This window comes from Pongo abelii, chromosome 16 (assembly GCF_028885655.2).
Source record: "Pongo abelii isolate AG06213 chromosome 16, NHGRI_mPonAbe1-v2.0_pri, whole genome shotgun sequence".
In the NCBI taxonomy this organism is placed as follows: domain Eukaryota; kingdom Metazoa; phylum Chordata; class Mammalia; order Primates; family Hominidae; genus Pongo; species Pongo abelii.
In genome coordinates, this window is record NC_072001.2 from 14,987,179 (window position 1) to 15,009,750 (window position 22,572).

Sequence of the window (22,572 nt, forward strand, 5' to 3'; positions counted from 1 at the left end):
TGAAGAAAACCTATTTGGGCAGATTGGTTGGGCTCTCTTGCAAAATCTTTGTGAATGTAGGCTGCGGTATCTTGGGGAAGCATTTGTCTAGGGGTGTGTGTGCGTATATGTGTATATTCCAACCATTGTCCCATTGATAATTACACACTTTAGTGAAACCTTGCAAATGAAACTCCCTTGCAGTTGATTTTAGCCAAAAAGGCTCAAACTTGAGGAAAATGTTCTTCTGGGTGGAGCTGCCTACTATTTAACTCTTGGAGAGAAAGCACACTGCAGAGCACCTAGGCAAAGCTAGGAACAAGGAGCACCCTATAAGGATCATCTCCTAAACTGGAATTCCCTTTCATTTCTGTAACCCTCCACTAAAGTTTGATACATTTGTAGAAGTCTCTGTGATACGTTGATAGGGCAGTACCTCCCAAACATTTTACCTAAATATGAATCATCTAGAAAACTTTTTAAAACACAGACACCTGCTCCATCCATAGAAATTCAGATCCAGCAGTTTAGGGTGGAGCCCAAGAATGTGCCCAACCAGCAGCCTCCCAGGTGATGCTGATACCACTGGACTGTGAGCCACATTTTGAGCAGCACGGGTGCAGGATATAGAGAGGGAGAACTCAAGTCATAAAGGGCAGAAAGGGAGGACTGGTCCATAGTCACAAACTTTTCAGCATTTCTTCACTGTTCTGCAAGAGATGGCCCAGTTCTTGGTATGACCAGAAATGAAGTGAGAATCCTGTGAGGCAGAGGATTTTAAGGAGGCAGGAGCCAGGAGTACCAAGTGCTCTGCAGATGAGGGCTTAAAAGTGCCTTTTGGATGAGCAGTAAAGAGACTGTTAATGTGCTTTGCCAAAGCGGTTTCAATCAAGGAGCTGGCACAGGAAGCTGTGATCTGAGGAATACATGATGACGAAAAATTAGAGACAGCAAGTGTAAACAGTTTTTTCAAGATGTGGCAGTAAAGAGTAGGTGAAAGATTAGAGTGGTAGCTGGAGATGTGATTATGTTTAAAAGAGTGTTCTATATACATATAATTTAAAAATATTTTTATATATAAATATTATACACCCATATACATACACATATATAAATACACATGTATATACACACATATGTATATACACGTATATACATAGACATTTTTTAAAATTATACTTTCATTTAAGATGAGAAGAGACCCGCTGGTCATATTAACCCTGATAGGAAAGAGAGAGTGAAAGAAGATAAAGGAAAGAGAGGGGATGATGGGTGGAGTGAGTTCTCTGAGGACACAGAGGAGCTGGAATGCAGAACACAGATGGAGGGATTAATTAGTCTTGGAAAAGAAGACAGACATTTGTGCCTCTGTAGCGGGAGGAAGCAGGGAATGGATGGGTGCAGCTGTAGGGCAAGGTCTCTTTTGATTGTTTCTGTTTGACTCGGATTTTTTTTTTCCAGTCTTCCTTGGAGCCTTGCATAGAATCAGTTTTTGTATTACGGTGCATAAATGTTTGAAAAGAAGGTATATTTCCTCACCATGCAATGCTCTGTTACCTATTAATGTAACATTAGTAATTATACTGCACAGATTCTTTGTGTAATTTTCACTCACTTCAATGTATTAAAGTCTCTCGGAAGTTTTACTGATTTCAATTTCATCTTATGTAACTACAGGAGATTTTTCTTTACATATTTTGATGTAATGGCATTTGGTTCACAAATTCTTTAAACGATTTGTTTTTGATTACCAACAAAGTACTCATTTTGTATTTTTGCTTGAAATTCTACTTGTACTGATACAAAGACTATTACCCACGCTTGCTTTATCTTGCCCTTCAGAATGGGCCATTCATAAATCGCAGACAAATGGTCTCCTGTAAAGACCTCCCTTGGTCTGGAGGTAGACCTGGGGCTGGAGGCGATGATAAAGAGAGGAAGCAATTGTAAGTACAGTAAGAAAGAGCAGACTGCTGCTTGTGGTTCAGCACAAGCTCAGTATAGACTGCCTGAAACCTCCTGTCAGAAGAAGGCAGATGGTATTGCCAAGCAGGTCTGATTCTAAGCCTGCTTTGAAATCCTATACTTTCTAATGATCTATAAGCCAATTATTGAAAACATATCGGATGGTGGCTGGGCATGGTGGCTCATGCCTGTAATCCCAGGACTTTGGGAGGTTAAGGTAGATCACTTGAGGTTAGCAGTTTGAGATCAGCCTGGGCAACATAGTTAGACCTTGTCTCAACAAAAAATTTAAAAATTAGCCAGGTGTGGTGGTACATGCCTGTAGTGCCAGCTAGTTAAGAGGCTGAGGCAGGAGGATCCCTTGAACCCAGGAGGTCGAGGCTGCAGTGAGCCATGATTATGCTATTGCATTCAGCCTAGGCGACTATGTCTAATTTAAAAAAGAAAACATATAAGATGGAGAGAAAAGGCTTCCTCTCCATCCCATCCTATGGTGTCGCTAACAGTAGGTTCATGTCTGGGACACCTAGATTTGTTGTTGATGGTGGTAACTGGTTCCTGCCGATCACGTTCATTGTTTGGAATTATTCCAAAACTGTCTCATTGAAATTTGGTGATAAGAGATTCTCGATACTGCTACTCACTGTGCCATCCGCCAGAGCTCCTTCCTGTCCCTCTTTAAATGCCATTTGCATTATTTTTACTCTATAAACTACTGAGAGAGGCAATATGGTATAGTGGTTATGATCACAGATTCTGGAGCCAGACAACCTGGGTTGGAATACCAGCACCGCCACTTGCTGTGTGACCTTGGGCAAGTTACTTACCCTCTCTGTGCCTCAGTTACATCTGTGAAATGAGGATAATAGAATACCTGTTCCAAGGAGTCGTTATGAGTGTTCAATGAGGTAATATATGCAAAGGGCTTAGAAAAGAACCTGGTGCCAATTAGGGGTTGGGTAAGTATAAATTATTATTAAAACCATGTTGAGCACTTACTCTGCCACCAGGCAACATGCTAAGGAACTTGAGATAAATTACCTCATTCATTCTAATGAAAACTCATTTCTACAATTAAGACAATTAAAATTTTACAAGGTTAAAGTGACTTGCCCAAGATCACAGTGTTCCTAAGCATTAGAACCAGGGTAAGGACCCAAAACTATGCTTTTAAATCCTTCTACTATGAGACCAAGTGATGCTGTATAAACTCAAATTCACTCATCACACAGAGTTTCATTTTATGAGTTTCACTTGTTTGATTTTGCAATCACTGGACTGACCTAAGATTCACTGACTTTCCCTCCCACACGTAAATGCTGAAGTCCAGGTGTTCCATCGTATTTTTTCTATGTCTCATTTCCTGCTGGATATCACAGCTTTGCTAAGTAGCAAGATGTACAGGAAATAAATTGTCCAAACAATATTAACTAATCAATAAATATCAGTTTCAGCCCAAAAGCACTGTAATTTATATCAGATCATTTATTTTCACTATAAAGTTCAACCAGAACTACATCAACCTAAATACATACATTCCAAGGTAAAACAAGGAAAAGGATGTGTTAGTGACTTTCACTTTGACAACCTCACCCCCACTTTTCTATTTTTGTTTTGTTTTTTATTTTTTTATTTTTTTGGTGTGTGTTTTTTTAGTTGGTTGGGTTTTTTTTTCTGAACAAAATTTTCTGTCGAGTATTTTTCATGTTACATTTCTAGAACCTGCATTTATTTCTCCTTCTGCTATTTAGATTCAGACACACACACACACACACACACACACACCCCCATTCCCAAGGCATAAAGTAGTTTTTTAAAAAAAATAAGAAAAGTTTTTAAATACATGCTAATACTAATAATTTGAACACTATAGAAAATTGCAAAAAAATAGGTTTTATTTTTAAGGAATTCATTTTTTAAAATGAGATAATGTTGTGAAAACATTTTGTAAACTGAAAAAAAAAAAAGTGTTTGTTAATGCCCTCACACACCCATAACTATCTGTCATCACTTCGACTAAAAAGAGTCACCGAGGCAGGGCACGGTGGCTCACGCCCATAATCCCAGCACTTTGGGAGGCTGATGCAAGTGGATCACCTGAGGTCAGGAGTTCAAGACCAGCCTGACCAACATGGTGAAACTCCATCTCTACTAAAAATACAAAATTAGCCAGGCATGGTGGCACGTGACTGTAATCCCAGCTATTCAGAAGGCTGAGGCAGGAGAATCACTTGAACCCGGGAGGTGGAGGCTGCACCATTGCACTGAGATTGCACCATTGCACTGCAGCCTGGGCAACAAGAGCAAAACTCCATCTCAAACAAAAAAAAAAAAAAAAAAAAAAAAAAAAGAGTTACCTAGCGTGGCACTGTACAGAACAGGGTCTGCACAATTTTTCAAAAGTAGGATAGTAAGGTTTGCTTCAAGTTCATCTGTCATTCTGTAGGAGCAGTGAGGGATTTTGGAAGGCAAAAAAAGGAAAAGTCAATGGGTAGCAACACTGATTCTGCAGCTGGAGGACTGTCTATACGCTACTTTGCAAATGGGGGTGAGAAAAACGCAGTATGCCGGTAAGCAAAAGTAGAAAAAGCAAATGTAGGAAATTAATGCAAATTTTTTACAAAGGAAGGCAGGAACACAGCAGAGCTTTGCCTTGTTGAGAACAATCGGCTGCAAACTCAAAACTGACACGCATGCCTTGAGCTGTTAGGCCACATTACTAAAGTCTCTGATTGCTGAATCTGCAAATGAGTATCTTCAGCCCTTAGCTCCTATGCAGAAACCTCTGTTCCCAACCCGAGGTATGTTTATTTACTGGCCTAAATTGCCTTTACCTCAAAAGACCATGGTAACAGGCCGACTGACAAATAATGTGTGCTTCTGTGCTCATTGGCAGGGCTAGCTTTGGAACAGCACGCAGGAGATGGGACTATGTCACACAGCATCTAATAACAAATATCTGTCCAGATGTTCTCGAGCATCATAGTGTAACTCCCATTTTCTGCCCTTTATACTGCCTCTAAGAAATCAGGAGGCTGGTGAGGATAAAACAGTCATCTGCCTTCTGACTCTGTAGTGGGACATCGGACACTGAAAAGCAGAGGCGTTAACCACAGGCATGGGCCAGCGGCCACCTGGGGAGTTTGGTAGCCTACAATTGCCCAGATTTACCCCTCAAAATTCTAGGGTGGGGCCTGAGGATTAGAATGTGGGACAAGTTCCCCAAGTGCTCCTGATGTGCACCCTGGGTTAGGAACCATGGAGCTGGCTGGGCTCTGCCAAAGGGAAACAAGGGGTAGGTTGGCTGAGGCAGTCTTTGCTCCCCTCTGGCTCCATTTCTGTGCTACCTTTGTTCCCTGTCCCATCACTCTAAGCCTCGGTGCGCCTCTCGCCTCATGCTCATCTAGCTGTCCTTGGAAGACACTTTGGGAGAGTGGTTAAGCACATGAACTCTGAGGTCAGAACCATCTTGACCACTCGCCATTTGTGAGACCTTGACCAAGGTGCTTAATTTCACTGAGCCTATTTCTCCATTTGTTAAATGGGGGGTGGAGGGGTATAGTAGTACCTACCTTGTAGGGTTATGTTAAGAATAAATAATGTCATACATGACAAATACATAGCACAGTGTAAGCATACAAACTCTGGGGGCCACTATTATTATCATTTTCCCAATAAGTATTTTTACTAATAATCCCAGTGCTCTCAGCTGGTCAGCAGGTGTCAGGTCTCCTGGGTGACCCCGGGTGTTGCAGTGCTTGGCTACCAATAAGCTGCTTCTGATTTTAATTCACATTCCTCAAGGACTGCTGCCATAGGGATGCTGGTCTAAGTGGGCTCTTCAATTCTGTGTAGGTCAAGTCAACACACCTTTACTGGAAACATATTGGGTGCCAGGTACTGGGCCAGGTGCATGAGGTTCTTGAGGAGCTCACATACCAATGAGGGGGTCAATGCACAAACTAAACCTCCCTCTTGCAGGCTGTGACAGTAACATGTTAAAAGGCAACCAAGTAGCAGTTCATGGGAGATAAGAGGAAACTTCACACCAACTCATTCTTGTGGTATATCTAAAATTTCCTGGGTCCTTTAAGAATAAAGACAAGCCATCACTGTCAAGCCTTTCATTAAAAGTTTGGAAAATTGCTTCATATAAGTTCCTGGGACTTGTTTCTCTAAACTCCATTCAATCCTAATATCTATTTTTTTAAAAAACAACGAACAACTTACACATACACTTAATAGATTTTCAGAGCTAGAAGAGGTCATATAAATTGTCCATGCTCACTGTGCAGATGAAAAAGTTGAGGCACCAGTAAATGAAGCATCTTGCCTAAGAAGATAGATTGTTAGAGGTCAAACTGAGGTTATTTCCCCAGTCTTTGGCTTCCAGTCCAGTTCTATTGCACAATATCATTTAGTCCCACTGAAATCATAACAGGAAGCAGAATCATCTCCAGCGAAGGCCATGTATTCATTTGTTCAACATTAACTGAGCTCCTAGGATGTGTTCAGTACTGCACTAGCACTAGGAATAAAATGGTGAACACCACAGACATGGTGCCTGCTCTTGCAAAGCTTACTAGTGGGAGAGGCAAATTAAACAAATAAATGAAATAACCACTTCTTTCCCTCAAGGCTAAGCAAGAACTAAACAGAAAAGAGAAGGGCCTACTTTACGTAGAGTGGTCAAAGAAAGCCTCTCTGAGGAGGCGACACTTGTGCTCAAGGTTGAGAAAGAGGTAACTACGTTGAAGAGCAGGGAGACACATGTTCCAGGTTCGGGGATGGGTTGGTGCAAAGGCCCACGGGGAGAATGGGCACCTGACATTCTGGAATCTCCCAGAAAGCCAGTGTAACTGGAGATTAGGGAATGAGGAGCAGATGGCAGCACATGATGTAACACAGGGGCCAGATGATACAGGCTTTAAAGGCTTTGGAGAGGGATGCGGATTTTATCATAGGTGTAAGGCGATTCATGAAGAGGCCAGGGAGTTCTTCACAGTCTGTCTGCTTCTCCATGTAAAATACAATCTATGACATTCCTTCGCAACACAGTCTACATGCTATTTTTCCATTATCTCTCTTCATGCACGGGGCCAGAAGACACACAAAAACATGTAAAAGAGCTAGGCAAGGACTAGAACTCAGGAGTCTTTATTTCTAGACACAGGATCTTCCTTCCAGGCCACACTCTCCCTTGCTGAATTAAATGGAGGAGGGGGCAACTTTTAATTCCATTAAAAGGAACAGGGTCTTTGGTTTGAATATTCCTTTCTCAGCCACAGTTCTGATAGAAGAGTATGACCAGCCAGAATCTCACCCTAGAAAGACGAATGTGGAGGTAGAAAGAGATGATGTGGGAAGACAGGAGAATGAAAACCAATCCATGTTACCATGTTAGCAGACCCTTTATATCCTATACAATCTTCCTTGTTATGGAATAAGTTAAATTTGTAAATGGTTTTTGGGAGTGACAGTCAAAGGAGACATGAACAGTGGATGAAGGGAAAAACTCTTAAGAATTACCCTGTGAGGCAGCCCTACGATCCACCTAGCCCAGGATTCTATTTGTGTCAAGGAATCCATTAGAAGAGTGTGTTTATCTTCATACTGTCAAAACTTGAGCAAAATGCTGGTGTTCCCAGTTGGCCTTAGGTATCACTGTATCAATAGGCTTGGCTGCCACCATGTAAAAATGGACAAAAAGCTTAGAATAGACAAGCAGATCTTGTTTATTTGCCTCACACATGTGTGCCCTGATGTGGACAAGACCAAAATAAGGAATAAATTTGGAAATACAACTAAGTTTCTAAATGCCAAGTCAAGACTCTCTAAACAGATATGTTTGTTGTTGTTTTTAGAGCTTTCTCTCTTTAATACCTGAGTGGCCTCTAGTTTTCTTTTCCAACATCCAAAGCTGTTTATGTTGGTTGTCAGTTCCGTCTCTCTCCTTCTCCCTCTGAACAGGAAATCTGTGTGTTGTATCTGGATAAATTTCTGATTTTTTTCATAGCAAAGGTTTTGGCTCCAGGCTCTTACACCTTGTGTCTGCCTCACCGCGTGATGGAAATGATATCCTGTATGCAGCCTTGTGCACTTGCTCCAGTGCAGGGCTGTGCCAACAGCATCTCATTGCCATGTCCTGACTCAGGGTGAGTCCCAGGGAAGATTGGAATGAATTCTTGGCAAGGTGTGGATGTAGGAGCTGCGTGGATTCTGCAGGCTGCAGTGATGCACACTCAGGGGGAGACATGGCTTCATTTCCCACATTTCTTTCACACAAAGCATGATTCTAGGGAACTGCTTCCATATGGCCTAGGGAAAAATCCCAGCCAAAAACAGCTTCAGCTGGTCAGTTTCCGCGCTGTAACAGACGTGACGGGGCCATAATTAGAATCAAGATGGTGAAGGACTGTGTTTTCTCGCAGGCAGGAATCTTTGCTACCTTTAGCCTTAGCTCAAGCACACGCATACGGAACCTGATAAAATGCCAGCATCCTGTGGGATCTTCCTGGCTTATACCATGTCACTCATGCCCTGCACTGAAGGATCTGTGCCCTCCAGTTCCCCTTTCTATGTAGAAATTGATTAAAAAAAAAAGGACATTTTAGGGGTTCTTAACCTGGAATGTCCTAACAGGCATCAGGGGTCTGAGAACCTCACAAAAAATCAGAATGGCAAATGTGGGGCTTATAAGTACACATATATTTTCCTGGAAAGAAAATGCATAACTTTTAATAGATTCTCAAAAGCATATGTAATCCAAAAGCTGAAAATCAAGAGAGAGAGAGAGAGAATAATGAACTACCTTGCATTTCAGTACCTCTTCTGCACACTTCTCCAAATAAGACTGCCCTTTTTGGCACAACTTCATTTGGCATTTATCCTGGTTCAATTAGAATTATCTCAAGTTCTAATCTTTCTTGGACCCTGAGAAAACGAGGTATTTTCTGATGAGATTTCCAAACTTTCTAAGAGCAATACTAACTCTACACACTTCCATTACAGCCTGATCTGGCTACTGTCTTTCTCCCTTACTCCCCTCATCCACATGCCTTCCTGAAGGAACACTTCTCAGTATAGCCTGTCTCTTCAAACTGTGTTCACTGATCTGAGTCCTAAAACTTTGGTTTGTCCTACAATTCACTCTGTTTTCACACTTTCAATGTTGTCCTCCATACCAAGCAGTAGCTCTCTTGAAATCAATCCCCAGATGGACTGATTGTTGACTTTCAAATATGTTTACGAATACCCACATTTACATTTAAAGTATATAAGAGGTATTGAAAGGGGCAAAGTTCCCTTATCCCCCTCCCAGGGCATGCAACAGGAGGAATGGCTCGCTTCTTCTGTGCCCAGCAGCTCAAGCCCCTAGGGGGAGCATGCAGACGGGCAGGTTATGGGGAGGTTGGGGCTCCAACCCCAAGGCAGCAACTAGAGTTGAGTGTTTACAGCTCCCAAAGTTCCAGCGTGTGTTACAGTGTGCTCTTTCAGCTTAGCTGTCCGCAGGTGGCTTGTGTTAATCAGCTCAGTTAGAACCTCTGCCTTATCTCAAGGACAGAGGGCTTTCTGTATCCCAGGGCTTTCTGTATCCCTTGCCACTCCATCCCCCTTCTGCCTCCCCATCCATCTGCTGAGAGCTACCTCCACCGTTCAACAAACCTTTGCACACATTCTCCAAGCCCATGTGTGATTCATTTTTTCCAGTACCATGGGCTTGGAGAATGAGTGCAAGGTTTTATTCAATGGTGGAGGTAGCTCTCAGCAGATGGATGGGGAGGGGAAGAGGTATGAAGTGGGAAGGTAGTCTTCCCCTGGTGTCCCTTAGCAGCTGGGCTCTCGTCTGTCCACCCTCAGCCAAATTTCCCTCTGCGTCTGTGTCGTTCCACTGTCAACAGCCTGTCGGTGTCTGTGTGTTTTTCTGCCAATGTGTTCCTCTCAACACCCAGTCACTCGTGTGTGTGACTGCTAGGGTCTTGGGGTTTTTATAGGCACAGAATGGGGGGCATGGCAGGCCAGAGTGGTCTTTGAAAATGCAACATTTGGGTGTGAAAACAGAGTCCCTGTCCTCACCCAGGCCCTTCAATTTCCTGCCGCCATCCCATATCAGTGGGACATCCTTTGGTATCCCAATGAGTAATAGTTTTAACAAAAACGCAGCTAGCATTTACTGAGTACTCTCTAGTTACTATGCTATTTGGAGTTCTCAACATGGGTTGATCTTTTAAATCCTGACAACAGCTCTACAAAGGCAGTACTGTTGTTATTCCCAGTTTAAAATTAGAGATCCAAGATACCCATGGAAGTGAAATAAATTAAATAACTCTGCACAGCTCATAAGCAACAGACCCAGGACTTAACCCTGGAAGGCTGGCTCCAGACCCCAATTTCTTAACTATTTCCCAATATTTCCTTTCATAATTAATTATGGGAGATGTTTCTTAACATTTCACATCCTTAGTTTCCTCACCTGTAAAATAGGCAGGACATTATCCAAATTATAATGTAAGAATGCTGGTAGAATTAAATGATAAGTCTGAAGAGAACTTTGGGAATTACAAAGCATGTGATCAACATTAGTAATAGCAGAATGGATAGAATGCTAACTACTTGGTTTCCTGCCTCCTTGGAAGCCAAGGTGTCACACACCGTAATTCTGGTCAACGAAGCAAAATTCCCTGGGGAGAATATCCTTTCCTGGATAAAGAACACAGTATTTAAAAAAATGCTTTTCACACTATGTTCTTCCTTATTATCTGGGATGTGGATGTAACATCTCAATGTCCAATAATGACTTTGCAGCCACGGAGGCAAAAGCCACCCTCTAAGGATGTGAAGAAGAGAGAAAGGTGCCTGGTTCCTGAAGGACACGGTAAAACAGCATCCCCAGCCTTAGCTGCCTACTCCAGGCTTTTTATTAGAAAAGATTTATAAACTCCAATGCTTCTAAGTTGAGTTTTCTGTGATTTCCAGTAGAATACATTTCTCATTGGTATACCACCATTCAAAGCCACCTCCTTCATGAAGTCCACAAATTGGAACCTCCATGAATTCATGGTTTCCAATCTCAGCTAGGCCCATACAGCTACTCTTCTATCTTTGTACTGTTGTTGATGGCTCCTTCTTCTTTCCTTCATGGGAACAGGCTCAAGTCTCTGAGCCCTCACTCCTAGTGGCCAACTCTATCTCCTAATGAAGAGCCAAATAAAGACAATAGGCTGGAACACCTCACGGTGTTCTCCAACCAACCCTGTAGAGCTATGTAGTTGTTGACAGGGTATTGGTCTGTTCCTCTCCTCTTGTCCTGAGCAAATCCTTCCCTCTATACATTCTCTTTACTCATCAACCCATTGCAATCAAGCTTTGATTTCAGCCTGAAGTTCATCAAAATCACTCTTGTTCACATCACAAATGACCTTCAAATTGCCAAAGACAAACTTTTGGGCCCTTATTCCAGTTGAACTCATAAGAGCATTTAACATTGCTGGCCACCCCCACCTCATTTTTGGAATTACTTATTCCTTTGGGGTCATGGTACTGCTCTTGCTAAGTTCTGCATTTACCTACTTACTCTATTCATTCCTTCTCAGTTGGATTCCCTTAAACGTCTTCCCTGGCTAAATGCTTTGACTTCAGCTTTTCCTCAGGATGCAATTATTGGCTTCCTCTTATATTCTATATACTCTCTTTGGATGAACTCACCTACATTTATAACTGAATACCACCAACAAGGGGTTTTGCTATCAGCCATGATAAACTAGCACGTTTCAGATAAACCCTCCAACCATAAACAAAATATAATCACATCTGTTTGCAGGCGTCAGAAAGATACTTGGGCATTGGATACTTACGGGGTGAAAATTCTGGAGAGAATAAAATTCAGGGAGGTAGACGCTCACCTCTGTTATGTGTCTCCTCTTCATGAATTCCTTACCCAAATGAATAGCAAACATGTCCACCCAGCTGCACAAGGTGGAAAATTTGGGCCATTCTAGCTGCTTCTTTTCTCTTATAGCTGTCATTCAAAGAATTACCAAACTCTGTTCATTCTACATGCTAAAGATCTCTCCAGCTGTTCCTTCCTCTATGTTTCCTGCCACGCTACCCTAGATCAAGGCCTCATTATTTTAAACACTCTTGAATAGTTTGAAAGACATTTCCTATTTGGACTCCCTGCTTCCAAGCTCATCTGACAGGTAATCCAGCCTCCATACGCCACCAGAATTATTTTACTAAAACACTAACCTAACCATATCACTCCACTGCCTAAATTGCTTTGATGGCTCCACTTAATCTGAAAAATAAAACACAATAATGAAGGCTTTGACTCCGAATGCCATTCTGTCTTATCTTCTACCCTATTCAATGTACAGTCAGGCCTGAACAACATATTAGGAGTTCCTCAAAAAACCCAGGCTCTTCTCCAGTGTCACGCCATGAACTTTGTGTTTCCTCTGCCTGGAAAACCCTCCACCCTCCTGTAATGCTTTCCCCATTTGGGAAAATAAGTAAGATGCCGACTTTACAAGTTACATCAAACTAAATTCAAATGAATAAAAGATTTAAAATCAAATCTTTGGCTGAACTCACCTACATTTATAACTGAATACCACCAACAAGGGGGTATTCAGAAAGAATTATTATAAAGAAAAACAAAACCATAAAAGTACTGGCAGAAAACATACGTGAATGATTTTTGTTTCCTTTAAGGGAGTGGTTAACAAACCTGAGGGCCAAATTCAGCCTTCAGGCTATTTTTGTAAATAAAGTTTCATTGGAATGTAGCCATGCTGATCTATTTACAGGTGTCTCTGTGTGCTTTTACACTGCAACAGCTGTGTTGAGTAGTTGAGACTATATGGCCAGCAAAGCCTAAAATATTTATTATCTATCCCTTTACAGAAAAAGTTTACTGATTCCCCAAACTAAAGGATGTTTTAAAAGACAGACATTATTAAAATGAAAAGATGGAAATTTCCAAATACATAATACTTAGAAACTTAGAAACTCTAATTATACAAAATTGAAAGTCAATGAACAAACTGGAACCATATTTGAAATAGGTATGACAGAAAAAATGTTAGTATTGGTGATATATTAAAAGCTCTCAACAATGAAGAAAAGATCTACATCCAAATAGGAAAACTGATAAATGGCTTCAATAGCTAACTGAGAAATTACAAACTATAAATGGTCAATAGATACACAACAATATTTTCTAGCTTGTTAGCAGTCAAAGGAAGACAAATAAAGGAAATTATTATTTCACGATTTACCTGAAAAATTGGTAAATACATATTTTTAAAACAGTAATACCCTGCATTGGCAAAGGTTCAAAGAAACAGGTCCTCTTCGAAGATATAATGGGAACAAAAGTTTGATACACACTTTTTGGAAGAAATTTCACTTTTAGAAAGTTGGTACAAAAGCTACTTCCAACTAAAAAAGCTTAGCATTCAGAAAATGTTATTCACATAATTGACAAATGGGATCTGATTAAACTAAAGAGCTTTTGCACTGCAAAAGAAACTACCATCAGAGTGAACAGGCAACCTACACAATGGGAGAAAATTTTTGCAACCTATTCATCTGACAAAGGGCTAATATCCAGAATCTACAATGAACTCAAACAAATTTACAAGAAAAAAACAAACCACCCCATCAAAAAGTGGGCGAAGGACATGAACAGACACTTCTCAAAAGAAGACATTTATGCAACCAAAAGACACATGAAAAAATGCTCATCATCACTGGCCATCAGAGAAATGCAAATCAAAACCACAATGAGATACCATCTCACACCAGTTAGAATGATGATCAGTAAAAAGTCAGGAAACAACAGGTGCTGGAGGGGATGTGGAGAAACAGGAACACTTTTACACTGTTGGTGGGACTGTAAACTAGTTCAACCATTGTGAAAGTCAGTGTGGCGATTCCTCAGGGATCTAGAACTAGAAATACCATTTGACCCAGCCATCCCATTACTGGGTATATACCCAAAGGACTATAAATCATGCTGCTATAAAGACACATGCACACGTATGTTTATTGCAGCACTATTCACAATAGCAAAGACTTGGAACCAATCTAAATGTCCAACAACAATAGACTAGATTAAGAAAATGTGGCACAAATACACCATGGAATACTATGCAGCTGTAAAAAAGGATGAGTTCATGTCCTTTGTAGGGACATGGATGAAACTGGAAACCATTATTCTCAGCAAACTATCACAAGGACAAAAAACCAAACACCGCATGTTCTCACTCATAGGTGGGAATTGAACAATGAGAACACATGGACACAGGAAGGGGAACATCACACCCCGGGGACTGTTGTGGGGTGGGGGGAGGAGGGAGGGATGGCATTAAGAGATATACCTAATGCTAAGTGACGAGTTAATGGGTGTAGCACACCAACATGGCACATGTATACATATGTAACAAACCTGCACGTTGTGCACATGTACCCTAAAACTTAAAGTATAATAATAATAAAATTTAAAAAAAAGAAAAAAAGAAAATGTTATTCTAGCAATAGATGGTCTAAAATACATCTTGTATGATGGTAATAACGTGTTGGGTTTAAAACCTACTTTTCTCAGGAGAAACGTGTGACTTCGATTGTCCCCGTACGAGCCTGCAGGTGGAGCCATCGCCGGCACAGACTCCACAGTTGTCTTCCTTGGCATTGCTTCCCAGTTGCCAATCGCAGCCCACTGCCTGCCAACAGAAGCATGGCGGTCAGTGGTGCCCAAAGCCAGGGGAGGGGGAGCTCCCTTCATTTCAGGAAGCTTAGTTGTGATGTAATTCTTTAATGTACAGTTTGGCTCTCTTTTATGAGAACATAGTTTTATAAATCTAAATAATATAATGTCTTACAGGATAGTATCATTTATACGATGCTAATGCAAGGCTGAAATATTAATATTAAGATTTGAAGCTGTCCCTCCATATCCCCTCTCTTTTCTATTTATATTTTTATTCAGATTTCTGTGCTTTATTTTTCAAGACAAGATCTCACTCTGTTGCCCAGGTTGGAGTGCAATAGTGGGATTGTGGCTCACTGCAGCCTCAACCTCCTGGGGTCAAGTGATCCTCCCACCTCAGCCTCCCAAGTAGCTGAGATCACTTCAGCCTGGGAGGTTGAGTCACAGGCCTGTGCCCCAACACCTAGCTTTTTAAAATTTGATGTAAAGACAGGGTCTCCCTATGTTGCTCAGGCAGGTCTTGAATTCCTGGGATCAAGTGATCCTCCTGCCTTGGCCTCCCAAAATGCAGGGATTACAGGCATGTACCACACTGCCCAGCCCAGGTATTTTTATGCATATAAAATAAACAGAACATTACAGACGTTTCCTCTCTCCCCAGCCCTACACTTGTCCTATTCTCTCATTTCCTCCCCAAAACAACCACTGTCCTAAATTTGATGTCTAACCTTCTGGTTCATAGTTTTACTTTAAACATCTGTTTTTCTGTTTTTACTTCTATCTCTATATCCCTATATCCCTATATTAATAGCTGTCTATAGTCTTTATCTATATCTTTATATCTCCTTGTCTTTATCATTAGCTGTACCTATGCCTATGTATCTCTACCTCTGTCATTATATCTATTTATAAACAATTTTTAAAATATAAAAAATAATTAAAAGGAGAGATGTCTCATATAAAATATGTGTTTATACTGCTATCTTTCCTTCTGTCATTTTTCATGTGTACATATGTGTATTTGCTAGATCGTAAGATTCCTTATATGAGAAAAAAGATCATGTCTTATGTTTTTTTTTCTTAAGCGTATATTTTACATAATGTGTAAACGACAATAATATCAACTGATTTGGTGGTTTATCTCTTTCTTCCTTCCCATATTCATCTAACTTTATTTATAAACCTGGTGTTTAAGTGCAGGGACTTTGGAGGAAGAAAACACCCACGTACAAACCTGGATCCACCCACCAACCTTTTAAGGGGCAGGATGTTGAAAAATTCAAACTCTCAGAGACTCGTTTTCCTCAACAGTAAAATAGAGATAATAATACCAATATATAATTCACATAGGGCCTAGTGAGGATTCAATGAGAAAATATATGCAAAATTCTTAGTATAATGATTCAAACACTATAAAGGATTCAATAAAAGAGGGCCAATGTTATTATTTCTCTCTGTTTTTCATCTGATTTTGACTCCCGGGTAGCCCTCATGCTTCAGCTTGGAGAGGTGTTGAATCAGACTCTACATCCAAGCTGTTGAAGAAGAAAGGAAACTAGAGGAAGCTGAGACAATGATTTACACACTATTCTTTCCAACAATTTGGTGTTGAATCAGACTCTACATCCAAGCTGTTGAAGAAGAAAGGAAACTAGAGGAAGCTGAGACAATGATTTACACACTATTCTTTCCAACAATTTGGTGTTGAATCAGACTCTACATCCAAGCTGTTGAAGAAGAAAGGAAACTAGAGGAAGCTGAGACAATGATTTACACACTATTCTTTCCAACAATTTGGTGTTGAATCAGACTCTACATCCAAGCTGTTGAAGAAGAAAGGAAACTAGAGGAAGCTGAGACCATGATTTACACACTATTCTTTCCAACATTTTGGTGTTGAATCAGACTCTACATCCAAGCTGTTGAAGAAGAAAGGAAACTAGAGGAAGCTGAGACAATGATTTACACACTATTCTTTCCAACATTTTGGTGTTGAATCAGACTCTACATCCAAGCTGTTGAAGAAGAAAGGAAACTAGAGGAAGCTGAGACCATGATTTACACACTATTCTTTCCAACATTTTGGTGTTGAATCAGACTCTACATCCAAGCTGTTGAAGAAGAAAGGAAACTAGAGGAAGCTGAGACAATGATTTACACACTATTCTTTCCAACATTTTGGTGTTGAATCAGACTCTACATCCAAGCTGTTGAAGAAGAAAGGAAACTAGAGGAAGCTGAGACAATGATTTACACACTATTCTTTCCAACATTTTGGTGTTGAAGGGAAAGAGAAAGATCAAGTGAAAATTTCAGGGAGAGGTAGTAAGTTTCAAGGAAGTCTAGAGAATAGCTTATGATTAGAGATATTTCCAAATTCACGAAGAGCTATCATGAGGAAAGGGTCTACTTTTGTTCTGTGTATTTCCAAATGGTGAAAGCTACAGGTTTAAGCATAATTTGGTTCAATATGAGAAAGTTTGAAAAGTCAGAGATATCTAATAATAAGTATTCAATCATAGTCTAGGAGATGTCTTGGTGGAAAAATTGTAGGGGGGATTAAATTATTGGATGAGTTGCTTAATCCAATGACTTTTGAGATCCTTTAATCCTGATTATATGATTTTATAAAGATAGTAATACAATATTAATAATTGCTGATTTGTAGTGAATGCTTAGCATGTACCTGGCATTATGCCACGAATATTGTACACATTATTTAATCTTCAGAGCAATTTTATGATGCAGGTGATACCTTTAACTCTATTTTATAAATAAGGAATCTAAACATTACTGAGTAAATGATTTGCCAATATTACACAGCTAGTATATAGTGTTGGTAATGGTTTTAAAACCCAAGTTATCTGACTCAGAATCTTAACACTACATTACAACTTCCTCTACCTTAAGTATCAGCAGATAGACAACAACAACAACAAAAGCCCAGTTACACAGGCCATTAAATTAATATTTACAAGTACATGTGGAACAACTTAAGAGTGAATGATTTTGGAAACACACTTGCATGGTCAAGATTCAATCAATGAGTAATTTGTGTTCATGCAACTTTCTCCAAGGGGAGTAATACCACTATTAAATTATAGAATTACTGCCCCTGGGCCAGACTCTGTCCTCACACATTCATGTCCCTGAGCACTCTGCATTTCATGAGACTGAGAATCACTCTCTATCTGGTCATCGAGGAAGGATGTGGGCTTAGGAGCTAGGAGGGGCTTGTTTTGAAGAGTGTTTAAGGCCTTGCAAGATCTCGGGCAATTGAATACCTCCCTGAGCACTTATAATTTTTTTTAAGTTACAATTCATCCAAATGTTATAGCAAGATAAAGCATGTGAAAACATCACAGAAAAATGATATTTGAAAAGAAAGTCTTGCCTTGTGATTCATAAGGAATAAGCCAGAAATGCCTTTGAAATTGAGGGGCTACTGAATTTTGGCTTTCATATCCCATCATAATCAACAATAAGCAACTTTTTTTTTTTTTTTGAGACAGAGTCTCGCTGTGTCGCCCAGGCTGGAGTGCAGTGGCACAATCTCAGCTCACTGCAAGCTCCGCCTCCCGGGTTCACGCCATTCTCCTGCCTCAGCCTCCCGAGTAGCTGGGACTACAGGCGTCCGCCACCACGCCCAGCTAAGTTTTTGTATTTTTAGTAGAGAAAGGGTTTCACCATGTTAGCCAGGATGGTCTCAATCTCCTGACCTTGCGATCTGCCCGCCCCAGCCTCCCAAGGTGCTAGGATTACAGGCGTGAGCCACCGCGCCCGGCCCAACAATAAGCAACTTCTTAAAAATTGCCTGAAGTGTTTCCAACTTCTATGACATCATCTGAAGTCATGATCTCTAATTATAGTGATTTATTAACTACTAATTGATGGATATATCAGTAAAATTTATTAACATCTATTAAATAACCATTTTCTATACTGCCAGAAACTACAGAGTATAAATTAATAACATAAGATTCTTACCTTACAGTGTAGTTAATGAGACAAGTTACACAAGATAGTGGATGACATAAATAAATATTTAAAATATATGAGTAGTGCTTTTTGGAATAAATATTCATCTATAAATCATCACTTCAGCTAAAAATTTTTTCACAGTTCGTTCATATGATTTCCTGATCAGCTAAAAGATAATACTTAAATAAGTGTCACTAGTCCAAATGAAGCAAAATATGAATTTTTCAGAGCAGTCAAATTTAATCATTCAAGAACAAAACAATTTTTTTTTTAAATCAACTGTTTGAAATCTCTGCAAATTGGAATCTAACTTGGGGGAAAAAATCTGACATTTCTGCCTTAAAAATCAGAGTATATGGAGCTGTGCTAGTCAGTGGGAATACTCAAAAACATTTTGTTTCTTTCAGCCCACAGAAGGTCTGCACTTCTCCATCCCCTTTGAAGTTAGGTATGGTCACTAACTAACTTTGGCCAATGAAATATGAGTCTAAGTGATTGATCTGTGTCACTTCTATAAGAAGATTTAAGGGTCTGTGTCTGAGTCTCATGTTCCCCTTGCACTATTGCAGTTATTATGTAAAAAATATGTCCACATAAAGCCTACCTCAGCCTGAGTATCCAAGACGTTCTAAGAGCTGAGGCTCCTGTTGACCACTGTTGGACAAGTGGCATCAGCAAGAAGTAACCTTTAATTGTTTTAAGCTACTGAGCTTTGGGGGTTGTTGGTTACTGCAGGAAAACCTAGCCTACACTATACAGGACTATAATATAACCATTAATTGATAAAGCACGGTTATTAACAGGAAGACGATTTTTAAAATTGGAAGTTTCACATTAAAATCCAGTTTTCCCGCTTCTCTTGACAAAAACAAAAATGAAACAAAACTTCCGACATGTTTATACATAGTTGCTCCCTTCACAATGAGCATGTATCCCCCAGTTCACCACTATAGTCACCAGCCAATGTGACTACATCTGGGCAGTTTCTCTCTGGGGCAGTATGTAGACATTTGAGTTTTAATCCCTGTACTAAGCCATCTAAGCATGAATCATCTGTTGAACTGACTGTTCTTTACCGAATTATATCTCATTTTCAGTTACAAACTTCAGCTACACTTGTACCAATACAGAAAGTATCATCAATATGGCCCAATAATTAAGAAATTGGATTCTGGAATTAGGTTGTCTGGGTTCAAATTCCAGCTCTACCACTTCCTAGCTATGTGCGATAGACTGAATGTGTCTGCACCCAAAATTCATATGCAGAGACCTAACCCTCGAGTTGATGGTATTAGGAGGTGAAACATTTGGGGGGTGATTGGTCATGAGGGTGCAGCCCTCATGAATAGGATTAGTACCCTTATAAAAGATACCCTGGATACCTCCCTCATCCCTTCTGCCATGTGAGGACACAGCCTCTATGAACCAGGAGGCAGGAAGCAGACCCTCACCAGACACTGAATCTGCCAGCACTTTAATTTTGGACTTCCCAGCCTCTAGAAATGTAAAAAATAAATTTCTGTTGTTAATATGCCACCCAATCTATGGTAGCTAGTGATAGCTGCCCAAACTGACTAAGATACTGTACTGTACAACTTGGGCAATTTACTTAGCCTCTTCAATTTCCAGTTTCTTTATCAACAAAGTGGGGAATAAATACTGTACCTACTTGATAGGATTATGATGAGCTAACAGTAAAGGGCTTCCACAATGCCTGATACCTGGGCTAAGCACCCAGTGTTAGTTGCTATTATTTTTATTTTTATTCTAAATTCTAAGTGGTTTCTTCATCTGCACAGCTATCAGGGAATTCAATAAACATGAATGACAAATCAAACTTGGTCTGCAGAGCTGGTACCAACCAGATCGTGCCTCTAATAAAAATCAGACCTCCAAAGCAGAAGCAAATTTAATTCAGTGAGCACCACTGTCTCAGGCTGTCTGCTGTGCTCAGGTTAATGGAAAGTTGTTCCCAAGAGCATTGTGACATGTTCATTTAAATGAGAAAACTATACAGACATTTACAAGACTTATGTGTAGTCTATGCCAAGTAGTCATTATGGCTCACATCAGTGATCCTGGGGCAAGCAGAAAGAATCACCAGGAAGCAGGAAGTAGGCCAGCACCAGACACTGAATCTGCCTAACTGATGCCCATGGCCACATGGCACAAGACAGGACATTTATGTGAACATTATCCTGTTGAAGGAAAGATACTGAATTCTACCAAGAAGTGTCTAAGTCACTTCTGAGGAAGAACACATAATTATTTGATTCAAATCACCTAGCCAAAAGAGTATCCAGCTTTCAGCAACGAGGGTATCACTCCTCATCACCCAAAGAACTGGCTTACTCATTAGAATCACAAAAACGTGATTAGAAGCACTCATTTAAAATGCACTAATTCATACTGAAACCACCTTTATCCTGCAAGCCCCTTTAAACCCTGGAAACTCCTGGAGCCAACTAAGCAACCGGACTTAGACCATTAATAAGAACAGGGGGTGGTGAGTAGTGAGCAGAACAGTAAACGCGGGAAGGGGAGCTCATGTTGACTGCAGGCCTCTTGTGTGTCAGCTATTGTGCTGGGCACTTAGCATGTTGGTTTGTAGAAGAATGAATTGAAAACAGGACCTACAAGGAGGATAATATCTCCTTTTTACCTGATGAAAAGGCCAAAGTTCAAAGATGGTAAGGGACTTGCCAAGTGGCCTTCAGTTAATTAGTTGCAGAAATCAAATCTGAATGCAGTTCTCTCTAAATCTGAAGTCTACACAGTCCTGATCACAGCTATCCATCACAGGAAGCCACCAAGCAGGTCCATGATCTTGACCCAAGGGCGAAGTGACCTTAGCTTCACACACCAACTGTGCCAACGGCAATGGTTTTCTACTCCCTCTAGTTGCATAAGGCACTGTTCTCTAACCATATTTTGTCATCTCCATTTTCCTCAGAGCATTTTCAAATTTCTCATTCCTCCTCAAAATCCTGCCCCCTCATTCTGATTAGATGCCTTTGCTTTATATTTCACTCAGTTGAGGCCATCAAACAATATTTCACCTTCCTGTCCATTCCCATACAAACTGATCAGTGGCCCATATTTCCCCCTTCCTACCTGCCTCAAGGGAAAAGGTGTCCCTCCTCCTTGTCCACGAGCAATCTGTCTCCTTTGTTTCTGTTATCAACTCCTTTGAAGAGCCCAGGAACTTCACTGCATTCGTTGTATATTTCTACCTCTCAGTCAATACTCCACTCACCCACCTGCCTGGCAACATATATTCTTGCTCATTCATGGATTTACCATGAAGTTAATGAAGCTTAAGTTTCAGGGTCAACCACTCTCTCCTTTTCCCTCTGTCTTGCCCACCTGCTGCTCCCAGTCTGGACTCCCACAAATGCTTAAAGTTGCGGGGAATTGAAGTATTTGATGTGGGGAAGGGAAGCTGGGCTGCAACTGGGAAGGATTTCTATGTAAGAATCTGCCATGAATTAGCCAATGGTGCACACCTGTGGTCCCAGCTACTCGAGAGGTTGAGATGGGAGAATCACTTGAGCCCAGGAGGACAAGGCTGCAATGAGCCGTGATAGCACCAGCCTCACAAGGCTGAACTCCAGCCTGGGTGAGAAAGACTTTGTCTCAAAAATTAATAAATAAAGAGGGCCCTTCTAATTATATATGCTTCAGGTACCCTAAAAGCTGCATCTGCTCCAGTGCTTTTCCAAGTATCTCTGATCTTGAAGACATTCTTCCTGGACCTGACATCCCCTCTGGCTGTAGTTGTAGCTTTCCCTCTATTCTTCTGATTTATGCTTTTTGAAAGGCGGGTTTATGCTCATCATCCCTACTCATTTCGGCCTATTCATTCCTTACCATGTGCAGTGGGTTGAATTGTGCACTCCCCCCAAAAAGAGACATGGCACCCAGAACCTGTGAAT

At 40.6% G+C, this 22,572-nt stretch overlaps 1 pseudogene; it reads right to left on the minus strand.

Annotated features, from left to right (window-relative positions):
* LOC134760233 (ADAMTS-like protein 3) overlaps nucleotides 1-22,572 on the minus strand; it is an 89,439-nt pseudogene that overhangs the window by 13,216 nt on the left and 53,651 nt on the right.